The sequence below is a fragment of the Rhinoraja longicauda genome, chromosome 23, assembly GCF_053455715.1.
Source record: "Rhinoraja longicauda isolate Sanriku21f chromosome 23, sRhiLon1.1, whole genome shotgun sequence".
Lineage (NCBI taxonomy): Eukaryota > Metazoa > Chordata > Chondrichthyes > Rajiformes > Arhynchobatidae > Rhinoraja > Rhinoraja longicauda.
In genome coordinates, this window is record NC_135975.1 from 16,134,970 (window position 1) to 16,150,234 (window position 15,265).

Consider the following 15,265-nt stretch of genomic DNA (forward strand, 5'->3'; position numbering starts at 1 on the left):
TTCCATGGAAATTGATTAATTAGCATTTTTTCCCCAAAGAAATAGGGCATGCTGTGATTCATAAGATTCTTGAAGTGAAACTATAAACTCTGGTTAGGTCATTACATGTATGGTTAGAGAGAGAATAGTTACACTGAATACCAAACCTCACATTCAAAGACATAACAACGTTCTACATACACTTGAAATAACCGTGCCTTTTTGTTACAGCTGAAATTTTCATCTTAAAAGATCTTTTAATGCTCAAACATTAGTCTGGGTTTGTCAGTGAAAGGCATAATGAAGACTATATACAATGTGTTTGCTGTTATTTCCACCATTTTCTTCTACCTTCCATTTAAAAAGAAATCACAAATTGTACACGTTCCATGTCTATTTTTAATTACTGGAATATCAATTTATCACATATGACAACAATGAGAAGTAGCACCACTAGAGCAAAATAGAATTGTTTTATACCTGCACGTCCTGATGGTGCACAATTCACCAAGTTATTGAGCCATGGAGTCATACAGTGTGGAAACAGGTCCTTCAGCCCAACCTGCCCGCCAACCAACATGTCCCATCCACATGTCCCACTTGCCTGCGTTTGGTCCATATCCCTGTAAATCAGTCCTATCCATGTACTTGTCCAATTGCTTCTTAAACATTACAATAGTCCCTGCCTCAAAAACCTCCTCCAGCAGCTCATTCCACACACCCACCACCCTTTGCATGAAATGTCGTCTCTCAGATTCCTATAAAATCTTTCCCCCTTCACCTTAAACCTATGCCCTCAGGCTCTTGACTCCCTCACTCTGGGCTAGACTCTCTGTGCGTCCACCCGATCTATTCCTCTCATGCTTTTATACAAGTAACATATACTCTTTGTGATTTACAAAATCTTTCATGGTCCACACATGTTGCTGACAAATTTTACTTCCAGTTTTCCACATTTTAATCTTACTTTTATTTCATCCTGAATGAATCTGTTTTATGTCAACAATCAATACACCCACAGTGAAATAAATAAGACATTCACAATTTCTCTGAGTTCATACACTATTTAACTCTAAACAAGATGAAACAATACATTCTTCACACAGCATGATTTTCTTTTATACTCTAAATTTCTCCATTGAGGTATTTACTTCAAATTTTCCACATTCTTGAGACTTTACCTTTTAATCTTGCAGGAGTTGGAACATCAGTCCACTCTTGAGCGCCTGCAGATGACATCATTCCCAGCATGCCCTCTGTGTGTCAATAGACATTGGAGAGTCCCTTCATCTTCCAGGGCTTCTGCACTTTTTCTAATGGGCTTTGAAAGAAACTGGAAATTGAACCAAGAAGGATTTCTTTCTCAAGCGGGTCTGGTGCTAATTGAAAAGCAGAGTGACGGCTATTTTCAGTAGGAGAGCTAGACAAGGGATTTATTCACAAAATGCTGGAATAACTCAGCAGGTCAGACTGAAGAAGGGTCTCGACCCGAAACGTCACCCATTCCTTCTCTCCCGAGATGCTGCCTGACCTGCTGAGTTACTTCAGCATTTTGTGAATAAATCGATTTGTACCAGCATCTGCAGTTATTTTCTTATATGAGCTAGACAAGGGCATGAGTATGAAAAAAGGGCCAAATGAAAGGATTTCATGAAGGAGAAGTGATTTTTTGTCGAAGCATAAAGCAGTAAGGGTGAATTACCATTTTTGTGTGCTGCCTCTGAAAATTCTACCTGATCGTTCAGTCTAACTGCTGTGTGTTGCAAATCACTGCTGAAAGTCAACTCTATTGGTTTCAGTGGAACTTCAGAACAGGGAATTAAATTATTGTACATGCGTTTTTACTGCCAACCATTGGACGTGAATATCTCTCACAAATACCTGCAAGACTTTTTCTCGTTGTGAACTGATTAGACAAGTGATACCTCTGGGAAGCAGTAACATAACTCGTGCTTTCCCCAATGGCACAGAAAAAGAAAACCACAAAAGTTTGTTTCATAAATATTTATTTTGGATCGTTTTTGAACTGTACAGAAATTTGGAAATTGAGTAAACAAACCTCATAATTGTATTACACCATTTTCATTTGTTTAAAGAAATTTTAATTGCCAAAAGCTTTAAGTGGACAGATGTCATTACGTCACACACTGTATTTTCTTGGCATTGATAAATGCCAGAAATACACAGAAGCAAATTGTGCAACTCATTTATTCATTCCAAACATTTACACAATAGCTTTGAGGCAGGCATGCTATGTTCACCGGCAGCTGGCTGCGGTAAAATTATTGGGGTATAAGAGAAGCTAGCAAAGGCGCAGAGAGAGGGGACGGTTGGTAGTTTGGAGCATGTTTGAATGCCATGGGTTTAAGGGGATTGCTTTGCCAGCTTTTCCCTAAAGCTTCCAGAAGGCATTGTTAACCAGTAACCCTCAATGTATGTGACTAATCAGCCAAACTCCCTACTGCAGAATGTAAAATAACGGCAGCATCTTTTATTACCTCCTCCGAGATACTGGACAGGTTAACAAGTAACAGTTTTAAAGAGGGACAGTATTTGGATGTAGGATAACATAATGGAACAATAACGATGATCCCTCCCTCCCTCCCCATGTCAAGGAAGAATTACATAATTATGGCGAGTCCGAAACTTGTTGGTTGTAGACGAAGTTTATTGCAGCCGCAATACACGAATACAGAGTTAAACAACAAGGTACAGGACAACCAATACAAACTTACTGTCTTCCTTGAAGACTTCGCCGAACTGACTAAAACGGGCGCCAAACGCGCACATGACATCGCTGGCCAATCAGCGATGTCGCTCCCTGGACCAATCCCCATGGTCGCGTTCCCACGTGACCTCGCTGGCCAATCCGAGGGTTCGACGACCTGGACCATTCTCTATGGTCGCTACATGACCCCCCCCAGAACCCGAGGTGCGGAACCTAGCAGGGAGCCGGATTTCGCGACCATAACGAGTACGGAGAGGGACAGCCGGAACCACAGGAGCCGGAGGTTCCGGACTTGGTGGAACGGCCGGAACGAGAGGTTCTGGAGGAACTACCGGCACGGGGGGTCCTGGAGGAACCGCCGAAACGGGGGGTCCTGGAGGAACTGCCGGAACGGGGGGTCCTGGAGGAACTGCCGGAACGGGGGTTTCCGGACTGGGCGGAACTAACGGAGGTCGGCCTCTCCTAGGGGTTTGACCGACCAGGACTGGTTGATCCGGGTCCAAATGGGCCGGTTTGAGCCGGGACACCGAGACGAGTTCACTCTTGCCGCCCATGTCCAAGGTGAAAGTAGCCGTCCCCTTACGTAAAACCCGGAACGGCCCTTGATAGACCCTCTGCAACGGGGCGCGATGGGCATCTTTACGCAGAAAAACAAACTCACAGTCCTTCAGGGAAGACGGTTCATGTACCATGGGACACCCATGACGTGAAGTCGGAACTGGAGCCAGGGAGCCCACCCGTTCCCGGAGAGATGCTAACGCTGATGGGACTGTAGGGAGCAGGTCTGAAGGGTCCGGAAACAGATCTCCGGGTACTCGAAGTGTCGAGCCATATACTAGCTCTGCGGACGACGCACCGAGATCTGGCTTAGGAGCAGTCCGGATGCCAAAAAGAACCCAAGGGAGTTGGTCTACCCAGTCCGGGCCTTCAAGCCTTGCACTGAGGGACGCCTTAAGTTGGCGGTGGAACCTCTCTACGAGTCCATTTGCCTGGGGGTGATATGCAGTTGTGGTTTGTAACTTGGACCCGTACAGTTCCGCCAGCGCGGCCCAGAGGGACGAAGTGAACTGTGGCCCTCTGTCAGTTGTAATAACTGCCGGGACCCCGAAACGAGCTACCCAATGAAGGGCCAAAGTCCTAGCACAAGACGCTGACGAGATATCAAACAATGGGAAAGCCTCTGGCCACCGGGTGAACCGATCCACCACCGTGAGGAGGTGGGTGTAGCCCCGGGAGGAAGGCAAAGGCCCGACCAAATCCACGTGGATGTGGAAAAAACGAAAAGCCGGGACCTCGAAATCCTGTACGGGGGGCTGGACGTGGCGCTGGACTTTAGCGGTCTGACAGGGCCCGCAGGAACGTGCCCACCCTGCTACCTGTTTCTGCAGGCCATGCCAGACAAACCTCGCTGCTACCAAGGCAGAGGTGGAGCGGATGGACGGGTGCGCCAGCCCATGAATGGCATCGAAAACCCGGCGCTGAAGGGAGGGCGGTACTACCGGCCTGGGACGAGGAAGAGAAACATCGCACCAGACTTTCGTGCCCTCCGACCCACAAGCTACCTGGGCCAACTTCAATCCCGAAGTGGTGGACCGGTAAGCCGAAACGGTATCCGCCAGGAGCTGTGCCTCCGCAAGCTCCTGGGGATCCACTTCGCAGTCCACCGCCGAAATAGGGGGAAAAGCAGGTCTAGACAGGGCGTCAGCAACGGCATTAAGCTTACCCGCGACATGACGGACATCTGTGGTAAATTCGGAGATAGCAGTTAGATGCCGCTGGTGGCGGGCCGACCATGGGTCAGACAATTTCAAAAAAGCAAATGTTAATGGCTTGTGGTCCGTAAATGCCACAAATGGGCGGCCCTCGAGGAAGTACCTGAAATGACGGACAGCTAAATAGAGAGCTAGAAGCTCTCGGTCAAACGCGCTATATTTCATCTCGGCCGAATTTAGTTGCCGGCTGAAAAACGCTAAAGGCTGCCAACGGCCACCGACCTGCTGCTCCAGAACCCCGCCCACCGCCACGTCAGAGGCGTCAACCGTCAGGGCCGTGGGGGCGGAGGGGCTCGGATGGACCAACATGGTGGCGTCTGCCAAGGCTGCCTTAGCTGCTGTAAAAGCCGACTCTGCAGTCGGGGACCACAACAACTCTACCGGATTCCCCGCAAGGCATTGGAAAAGCGGGCGCAGGACTCGCGCCGCTGCCGGAACAAATCTATGGTAGAAATTAACCATGCCTACGAACTCCTGCAGCCCTTTTACTGTGGTGGGCCTGGGAAAAGCCCGGATAGCCTCTACCTTCTCGGGCAAAGGGGCGGCGCCGGCAGGAGTAATTCTGTGCCCTAGAAAATCGAGAGCAGGCAGGCCGAATTGACATTTGGAGGGTTGGATAATGAGCCCGTGGTCTTGGAGCCGCTGGAACACGGTCCGCAAATGGACCTGGTGTTCCTGCACTGAGGGGCTGGCGACCAGGATGTCGTCCAAATAAATAAACAAAAAGGGTAAACCCCGGCCCACGCGGTCCATCAGTCGCTGGAAAGCCTGTGCCGCGTTCTTTAAACCGAAAGGCATACGCAACCATTCAAACAACCCGAACGGAGTAATAGTTGCAGTTTTCTGTATGTCCTCCGGTCGCACCGGAATCTGATGGTATCCTCGCACCAAATCGATTTTGGAAAACACCACCGCTCCTTCCAGCCCAGATGAAAAGTCCTGTAGGTGCGGTATGGGGTAGCGATCAGCCGTGGTGACAGCATTGAGACGCCGATAATCGCCACATGGCCTCCACCCCCCAGATGCCTTGGAGACCATGTGTAACGGCGAGGCCCACGGGCTGTCAGACTGACGGACAATTCCCATTTCCTCCATCTTCCTGAACTCCGCCCTTGCCACCACCAGTTTGTCTGGCGGTAGTCTCCTGGCCCGAGCGAAAACGGGAGGGCCTTTGGTGCGGATGTGATGGACACCGTGCTTAGCCGAAGGTGCGTCAAAACGTTGGACGAGCAGCTCTGGGAACTCTGCCAGAATCGCAGCATACGAGTCGGGGGCCGCGACGACGGCCTGGACAGTAGGGCTGGGCGAGGAGGCGATTGTCGGAGCGACGTGCTCATCTTCGGCAGAGGGTCGGAGGTCGTTACCGCGGACATCAGGAACCAGTGAAAAAGCCCAGAGAAAATCTGCGCCCAGGATCGCTTGTTTGACGTCGGCTATGATGAATGGCCATTCGTACGTGCGGAGGCCTAACACAAGGGACATCTTCCGTGTACCGAAAGTGCGAATTGGGCTGCCATTAACCGCGATGAGGGTGGGACCTGTCTTACCCGATCTGGTTTCGAGGTCGGTCGGCGGCACTATGCTGACGATGGCTCCCGTGTTTACCAAAAATTCTGTGTCCGTGAATCGATCATGGACATAGAGGCGCCGGTTCTGGCCAATCGTAACTGCCCCTATGTACGATCGGCCGAGGCATTTCCCGTGAAGGTACAAGGCAAACGACAGTTGCGGGATTCGTTACCCCATCGTAGGTGATAATAGCACCAGACGCGCTTGTGCGGATCTTTTTGGCGGGCTTTCGAAGAATTGGCGGGAGACGTGGCGCCATCTTGCCGTCGCTGTGGCGTGGTCACCGATGTCGAGACTTTGTTGATTGAACCACTTGCCTTGTTTTTTGCCGCTATGAGCGCGTCCGCTTTCGCTGCATATGCTTCGGGGTCCTTAAAAGAACAATCCGTGAGCAGCAGTCGGACATCCTCGGGAAGTTTCTCGCGGAATGCCTGTTCAAACATCGGGCAATCCGTATGCTCACCGGCTAGCATCATCATTTCGGCCATGAGGACGGAAGGCAGTTGGTCTCCAAGATCCGGTAGGTGCAGAAGTTTTGCCGCACCACCATGCTTATTAAACCCGAAGGTTCGCAGTAATACCTTCTTCATGGCCTCGTACTTGTCTTCCGCAGGTGAATTTACGATGAACCGCATCACGCGCTTGGTTGTGTCCGGCGATAGAGCGCTGACGAGGTAGAAGTACTTTGTGGATTCGTCCGACACCTTCTTTATATGGAATTGAGCCTCGGCGTGGATAAACCAAGCTTGCGGTGCGTACGTCCAAAATAACGGAAGATGGACGCCCGCCGCGCTTGACTCCGGTGTGCCCTGCTTGGTCATCGTCAACGAGGCGTCGGGTTCCTGCTCAGTCGGTGATCGTCCAGATCACGTCGGGGTCACCAATATGGCGAGTCCGAAACTTGTTGGTTGTAGACGAAGTTTATTGCAGCCGCAATACACGAATACAGAGTTAAACAACAAGGTACAGGACAACCAATACAAACTTACTGTCTTCCTTGAAGACTTCGCCGAACTGACTAAAACGGGCGCCAAACGCGCACATGACATCGCTGGCCAATCAGCGATGTCGCTCCCTGGACCAATCCCCATGGTCGCGTTCCCACGTGACCTCGCTGGCCAATCCGAGGGTTCGACAACCTGGACCATTCTCTATGGTCGCTACATAATAATCAATATTAAAATCACTAATGTTGAGAAAAGAATGTCGGCGCTGCCCTAGCAGCAGCAGTCCGTTTGTCTTTTGTATTTTTTTGTCTTGACTGTAGTGTGTAGATGTGATGTAGTGTTTTTTGTGGTTGTGTTCTATGTGTGCGTGGGGGGTCTGTAAAATTAACTCTTCCGAACGGAGATGCGAACTTTTTTCGGGGAGGTGTTTCCGTTCCCGCTGCAGCCTACCATCGGCCAAACACCTGGAGCTGGCGGCCTCCACCTGGGGCCACCTGGGCTCTGGTTTGCAGAGCCCGCGGACCGGACTTACCATCTGCGGAGCTGGCTGCCTTCGGAAGCTGTGGTGGCGCTGCGGGAGCGGCTGCGACTCGCCTTCGGAGGCTCCAGGGCCTTCGGCCGCGGGCCGCGTGGATATCGGAAGCTCGCAGCCCCCTGGGTGGGGGCCGACATCGGGAGCTCTGGCAGCGGCAGCATCTTCGCCCGCCTCGGATCGTGGGGCTTGGGTCGGCCCGCTGCGGACCGTTCACCGTGTGGTGCGGCCTGGAACGTGGCAACTTCAACAGCCTGACTGAGGAAGAAGACGGCAGGGGAAGAGAAAAGCCATTCTGGCCTTCCATCACAGTGAGGAGGTGACTGGAGGAGACTCACTGTGACGGATGTTTCTTTTTTTTGTTTGTGTAGGTTTGTGATTGTGTGTGTAATTGCTTATTTTTATTGCTCTTATTGCTGGACTGTGGGTGACCTTTCATTTCACTGCACATCTTGCATGTGTATGTGACAAATAAACTTGACTTGACTTATTTGTGAAGGTGGCTTCTGCTCAAAAGATGGAAAGCACCAAGTATCTTTTGAATGAAAGGGTGCTGGCCACTGAATTAACTGACTGTTGCTTTGTTTTCAATCCTAGGATCAAGCATTTCAGGTTTAACAACCTGAATTAGGGTCGATCTGACGAATGAGGCATTTTGCTTGATGCTTTGCTAACCATGTTATGCTGCAATCACTGAATCTGCTGTGGCACTAACCAAATGTCTTCATGCTTCGTGGAATTTCTTGCTTGCCTATGGCAGGAAGTTCAATATCATGTGCTTCCCTGCATCGGCTTTCTGGGAGTTCCTCTTCGCTGAAATGTTGATCATCCATCTCAGAGGTATCTCTGTAAGATGTCTACTGACAGGTTGGGCAAACATTTGTGTAGCTGGGAGGTAATTTTGTCATTGAACGTACTATTGCTCTGTAATTCTGCAAAAAAACCTGCAAGGTTCTTGATTTTATGATTGTCATACAGTATGAGCAATCCAGATGAATCTCTCTAATTCACCTTTGGCCCATGATCAGTGAGGAGTAATCATGCACTGTGTGCAATCTCAATTAATGGTTCAATGTTTCTTTATTATCACATGTACAGGCGTACAGTGAAATTCTTTTTGTTTTTGCATACAGTTCAGCAAAATATTGCCTTATCTGCCTTTTGTAAACTTCCTCAGGTCACCCTGAATTAATTGTGATCAGTTATAATTCTCCTTTATTTGCTCAAAGATTCAATCGAGTACCGAACGGTTGTTTTCATCAAAGGAGAGCTGACTACTTTTTAAAAATGGGGAATGCATCATGGTCAGCAATAACCATGAGCATATTATCAGCAGAATATGGGTTTGCAAAATCAGTTCTCGAGTTACTCCATGTCGCTTTGAGGAAATCCAATACTGTTAATTGTGGCATATTTTGAATTTGTATTCAGCCACGAGATTGACCCCTGGGATGGCGGGACTGTCATATGAGGAAAGATTGAAAAGACTAGGCTTGTATTCACTGGAGTTTAGAAGGATGAGAGGGGATCTTATAGAGACATATAAAATTATAAAAGGACTGGACAAGCTAGATGCAGGAAAAATGTTCCCAATGTTGGGCGAGTCCAGAACCAGGGGCCACAGTCTAAGAATAAAGGGGAGGCCATTTAAAACTGAGGTGAGAAGGAACTTTTTCACCCAGAGTTGTGAATTTGTGGAGGCCAAATAACTGGATGGATTTAAGAGAGAGTTAGAGCTCTGGGGGCTAGTGGAATCAAGGGATATGGGGAGAGGTTGGGCACAGGTTACTGATTGTGGATGATCAGCCATGATCACAATGAATGGCAGTGCTGGCTTGAAGGGCCGAATGGCCTCCTCCTGCACCTATTTTCTATGTTTCTATGTTTCTATGAAACAATTCCTGCAAGCCATCTTTTCTTTCTTAATATTTAATTAATTTTTGACTCCTTGATTGCCATCATAAGCTATGACTACAGCATGTTACATAACTGACTGGAATGATGTTACAAATAACTCATAACACACGATTCAAGATAGGTGCAATAATAATTTCAATCGAAACTTTGTATGTCTCTCATCATTTAGGTATTGTTCCTATCCAGCAACTATTAATGCAATCTGTCTGTAATTAAGAAAGGTAGAAAACAAAGTGAACTTGATTCCATATATGATTTAAGAAATCATTCACACAGGTACATTGAAAATCTTTCCTCCCATTCTTCCGCATGCAGTTTGAGTTGACTGCTCTTTGTCTGAGGACTGAGGGTTATTACAAAGCATGTGGAATCTTCCTTCCAGCATGGGAAAGTAGGAGAGAGATGGGATGGATGACAATGTCATCTGGGACTCAAGGTTTCCAGAGCCAATTGTCTTCAAAGTAAAATAATTTGTACTTAAGATATTACTCATAAACTAGTAATTTTTATGAGTAATATATTGAGTACATGTTTATCAGAGGATTCTGTGCTGGCAGTAAGGGTTGTTAGCCACAGGGTAGGAAAGGCCAGAGAAGCAGAGACCCAGGTTATTCACGTGCTGCCTCCTGTCCTTGTGCCAGGCCTCATCAGTTACAATTACAATGACCCTGGTCAGAGAAGGCATGACATAGGCTCCTGTACATGTTTTAGGACCGGAGTTCAAGTCATCCTTTGGCCTTCTAATAGTTATCCTTGGGAGATATGAAGGGCAGGTGAGTGGAATGTTAATAGAATGTGAAATGGGGAAATTAGGTTTATCAGACACTAAAAAAACAAATATTAAGTTGCATGTTGTAAAACAACATTTTTGGTGTTATTGCAATGTTATATTTACTATATAGCTCATCACTGTAACATAGGGTTAACCTGGGACAGAATGAGTTATGGGCAGCAATGGGAATGGGAATGCAAGAGGTGAGAGTGAGAATGAGAGGTGGAGAGAAAGGGGAGTAAAGGTAGCATAAGTAGGAAGCATGATAGAGAGAGATGGAAGCAAGCTGTACGCCAAAGGTTTATGGCCTATTAAGTTACACACAAGCATCGAAATCTGGCCTTGAGCAATTCATTTATATAGAAGTAAGGTTCTGTCTCCTTGCAGACAGGAGCAAAGGTAAATAACTTGAAAGAAATTTGCTGGAATTCTTTGAAGAAGTAAATAGCAGGGCAGACAATGGAGAGTCAGTATACCTAGTTTCAGGCCTAGATTTTCAGAAAGCTTTTGATAAGGTGCCACACGGGAGGCTGCTAAGGAAGATGGGAGCCCATGGTATCAAAGGGCAGACACTAGCATGGATATCAAGTTGGCCGGATGGCAGAAGACAAAGAGTGGCAATTAAGGGGTTTTTTTTCTGGTTGGCTGCCAGACTAGCGGAGTTCCGCAGGGCTCGGTGCTGGGGCCGCTGCTCTTCACATTGTACATTAATGATTTGGATGAGGGGATTGAAGGCTTTGTGGCAAAATTTGCGGATGATACAAAAATGGCTGGTGGGGCAGGTAGTGTAGAGAAATCAGGGATCTGTAGAAGGACTTGGATAGGTTGGGAGAGTGGAATGAGGCGGCGGATGGAATATAGTGTAGCAAAGTGTGCAGTCATGCATTTTGGTAGTAGGCATAGATCATTTTCTAAATGGGGAGAGAATCCAGAGATCGGAGGTGCAAAGGGACATGGGAGTGCAGGACTCCCCAAATCACATGATTCTATCACTTATGACCCTATGATCTTATGAATTAAACAGTTGTAGAACATGCCAAGGTTAATTGAAATTTATCAATACCTAACCTGTAATGAGTTTATGATGAATTTAAAGAGCTCTGCTGAACCTGTGGATGGAAGGGAGGGAATGGTGAGAGATGTGAGCTGCAGAATTGAAGAACATTGCTGAGGATTCCAGTAAGCTGGTGGTGTGGTCAATGGCTATGGCGACAGGGTCTTCTCCACAATGGGCCAAAGGTTGCATCTCTTTACCCCTGAAGTGTCCCACTGTATTCTGCTCACAAGCCAGGGTCAGGCTGACCCTGGGCTGATTGCCTTGCACCCAACTGGGTCTCTGGTTTGTACCCAGGGATTGGGTTGGACATCGGAGCTCAAGGCAGACAGATGGGCCGGTCAGGGAAGAAAATCAGGAAGCAACAGGTTGAACCGTGATGCAGTGGACTCACCAGGGTGCCTTGTGCTCGGGATTCATGACGCGGTAGAATGATTTGGGGAATGAGGTGAGGAGGTTGGGCTGGTGCAGTGCCAGGATGTGGAGTGGAAGGAAGGATGAACTTGTTGCCTCTCCTGAAAGGTATCCCAGTCTAGCAGTGCGCCGGGAAGGCTGGGCTGTCTCAAACTGGCAGACATTCAGAGCATGCAATTCACAAAAAGAAACTTTGCATGCAATGTAATGTAAAACTGTTGATCCCCAAAGGGAAATTGCTTCAGAGGTACGAGGGCAACTCATGTCTGGAAGTACCCAGTCCGATTTCCAGAGTAATGTGAAATGGCCATGATGTTTCGCTCAGCACTGAAGAATGTAACATTATGTAAAATAAATTTTTGGCAATGGCGCCAATCAACATTGCACACTGATCCTTCTTGGCTGATCCTTGCATGATCCTTATTCACACAGCGCATCAAATGCCATTTCAGAAGCAATTCTGCACCGATGGTGCTGAACAAGTAACATGCATTCCAGCCAAAAATTCCTTAAGACGCCACAATAAACAAAGCAAATAAATTAAAGGCCTCGCCATAAGGACACAAAAAGGTTTCGAGTGGTCATTCCACCTCCCCTGTGGAGCTCACTTTCCTCTTCTATGTGGAACTAACAATTGTGTGAAGCATTACAAGGAGGACTGAATATAAATCGGCTAATTGTCCCTTTGCACATTCCGAAACTTCACAATAAAATAAAGCAGCTTGGATGTTTTTCTCAATCTTGGGGATTTAAATTTGAACAACATTCAAATGTTCTGTATAACAACCTTGTCCTCAGAGGAGATTCGGCGAGGTTTGAAGTCAGCTTCAATATTGCACTCATTTCACAACATCTGGGCTGTTTCAGAACAAATGTAATTTCCTACTACTGAGTGCTTCATTTTACAAAGCAGAAACAAGGTCTCTAAATCCTTGGTACGTTCAGCATTCTTTGTTGTGGTTAAAATGATTTCCTTCCCGGGAGGGCAGCTTTCATTGTTGCCGGGACTGTATGACATTTTTTGAAAAATGTTCACTGTTGAACTGTTCCTTTTAATCAATAACCTCTTCCCTATTCCTGCCAATCTCACCCAGATATGAACAATAACATCATATCATCAACCTAACCAAGATAGACATTGATATTTAACATCCTCTGCAAGCTGACTGGATCTAATCTATGTATGGATACATGGATAGGAAAGGTTCAGAAGGATATGGGCCACAAAACGGGTAGGTAGGACTAGTGTAGGTGGGTATCTTGGTCGGCATGGGCAAGTTGGGCCATTGGGCTTGTTTCTGTGCTGTAGGACTCAGTGACTATGTATCTGGAAAGGAGGAGGAGGAAAATCAATGGTTCTTCACCAAGTCTCTTATACTTATGTCAACAGAAGGAGCACAATGTTTATGGTGAAATTACTTTGTGGTCCTTACAAAACTATATTTGAACAGTTGTTCAAATAGACGTAGATGGTATTTTATGGTGAAAAGCCCCATCATTTGTTGCCTGATGCTGATAGAGATATCACATCAATTATGTCGCCATTTCCTACTGCGCCTGTCTTCATATTGTCTCAGGAATCTTGGTCATTTATTCAGTTAAAATGACCTTGTCCTGCCATCAGTCAACCATCAATCTTCATTCACACTGGTGCATGTTCAGTTCGGCACTATTCATTTTCTTTTACAGTCATCTATGGATTTTACTTTTTAAACATAAAACCAGATTCCAGAGCCAGTGCCTTATCATTGGTTTAAAAGTTTGCGTATCTCAGCAGAATTCCAGAATTGATCACACAATCCAAACTGACATCAGTGCTATGCTAACAAAGTCCGACAGTCTCCATCGTTTAGATGAGATTGTGTGATTCAGCATACAGACCCTTCGGCATATGCTGATAACCATATATCTGTCTATACTCATCCAATTCATCAGTACCTGGTCTACAACCTACTAAGCCTCAGCAATTCAACTGTTCCTCCAGATGCTTCTGAAATGTTGCGATGCTCACTTGTCTCCACCACCTTCTCAGGCAGTGCATTCAAAACTTCAGCCATCCTCTGTATAAAAATTCTCCCTCAGATTGCATCTAAACCTCTACTCAACTTAAACCGCAGCCTCTGGGCATTGCTCCCTCTGTTGTGGGGAAAAGTTTCTTACTATCTACTCTATCCATGCCTCTTCTGGGGAAAGCCAACAGTCTCATAGTTCTTTCCTCATAAGGGCAACATTTCGTCTCAGGCAACATCCTGGTGAATCTCCTTTGCATCCTCTTGACTCAGATCCATCCACCTCATGTGAGAACTGTATAGATTAATCTAGCTGTGACCTGGCCAATAAAGTTGTACCAAGACCTCTCTGATCTTTCATCCTGTGTCCCAGCTCAGGAAAGCTAGCATCCCAACTACCTTTCTTACCACCCTATCTTCCTGCACTCCTATCTTCATTCGTTCAACTCTCTGCTGGGTACACATCAGTCATAGTATATGTCCTATGAATATATGCAGTATATGTCCTACCCTTATTTGACACTTCAAAATACATCATTTCACAGTTACCAGAATCAAATGCTATCTGCCATTGCTCTACCCGGCTTATCAGTTGAGCAATATCATTCTGTAACCTAAGACCACCTTCCTCGCTATCAACAGCAAACCAAAACCACTCTATCCTACTTTGTTGATACTATTGTTCATTAACTAACATACAGGGACACTTTAAGAAAAGCAGGAATTTCTACCTTTCTCCTCGTTCTCCTTTCTCTGAAAGACCGCACGAAAGCTTCTTGTAAAATCGTTGTTTGCAAAGGGCTAAAATGAAGATAACAATAGCCACTGCGCTTCAACATGGTTCATTGTGAGCACAGTGTAGTGGTTGTTCCTGACAAATGGCAGATTTTGAAGCCTGTGGTGAGTGCAGTCAGCTCATGGTGCACTTTGATATGAACTTGAATGAGCCAAGGTCCCAGTGGGAAATTGCAGTGCAAAGCTGCTCAGATTCTTTGCGTGAGACTCTACACGCAGGGAGGATCCAAAGTGAGAGAAACCATCCCACCGGCACCAGTCTCTGCCCACAAAAATCTGAGTCAGCTGAATCTTGACCTAAGACATAATTGGAACCGTCCATGACTGATGGAATGTAGTTCAAAGGCGTTAAGAAAGCTTTAAAACTTTAAACATCAAATCGACAAACCTAAACACTTTAATGCAATCACATTTAAACTTACGTCAGTATCTTGAGGAAGTTCAGTCAATTGCATCAATTGGGAGCTCTCCCTAGAACAGGATCCTCTGTCGGGAGGTCAGACCATCACGGCCCTCCAGCATCACAGGGTTGTCTGCTGCTCAGCAGCAAGTCACTGGCAGTAACCTTTGGATGTGTGTCCCCACATGGAAATCTAAAGCCGCTCCTAGTTCAAGGTTAGGCTAGAGCCTGATATTAATAATGTCAAATTTTTTCCATAATTTTCAAAGTCTGAATTCACTAAATAAAATACAACTCTTTTTTCTTTCTGCTAATGCTGAACATCGAATATTTTAATATAGATTCCATTATTTTGAGATCTTACTGCCGGAAGCAAC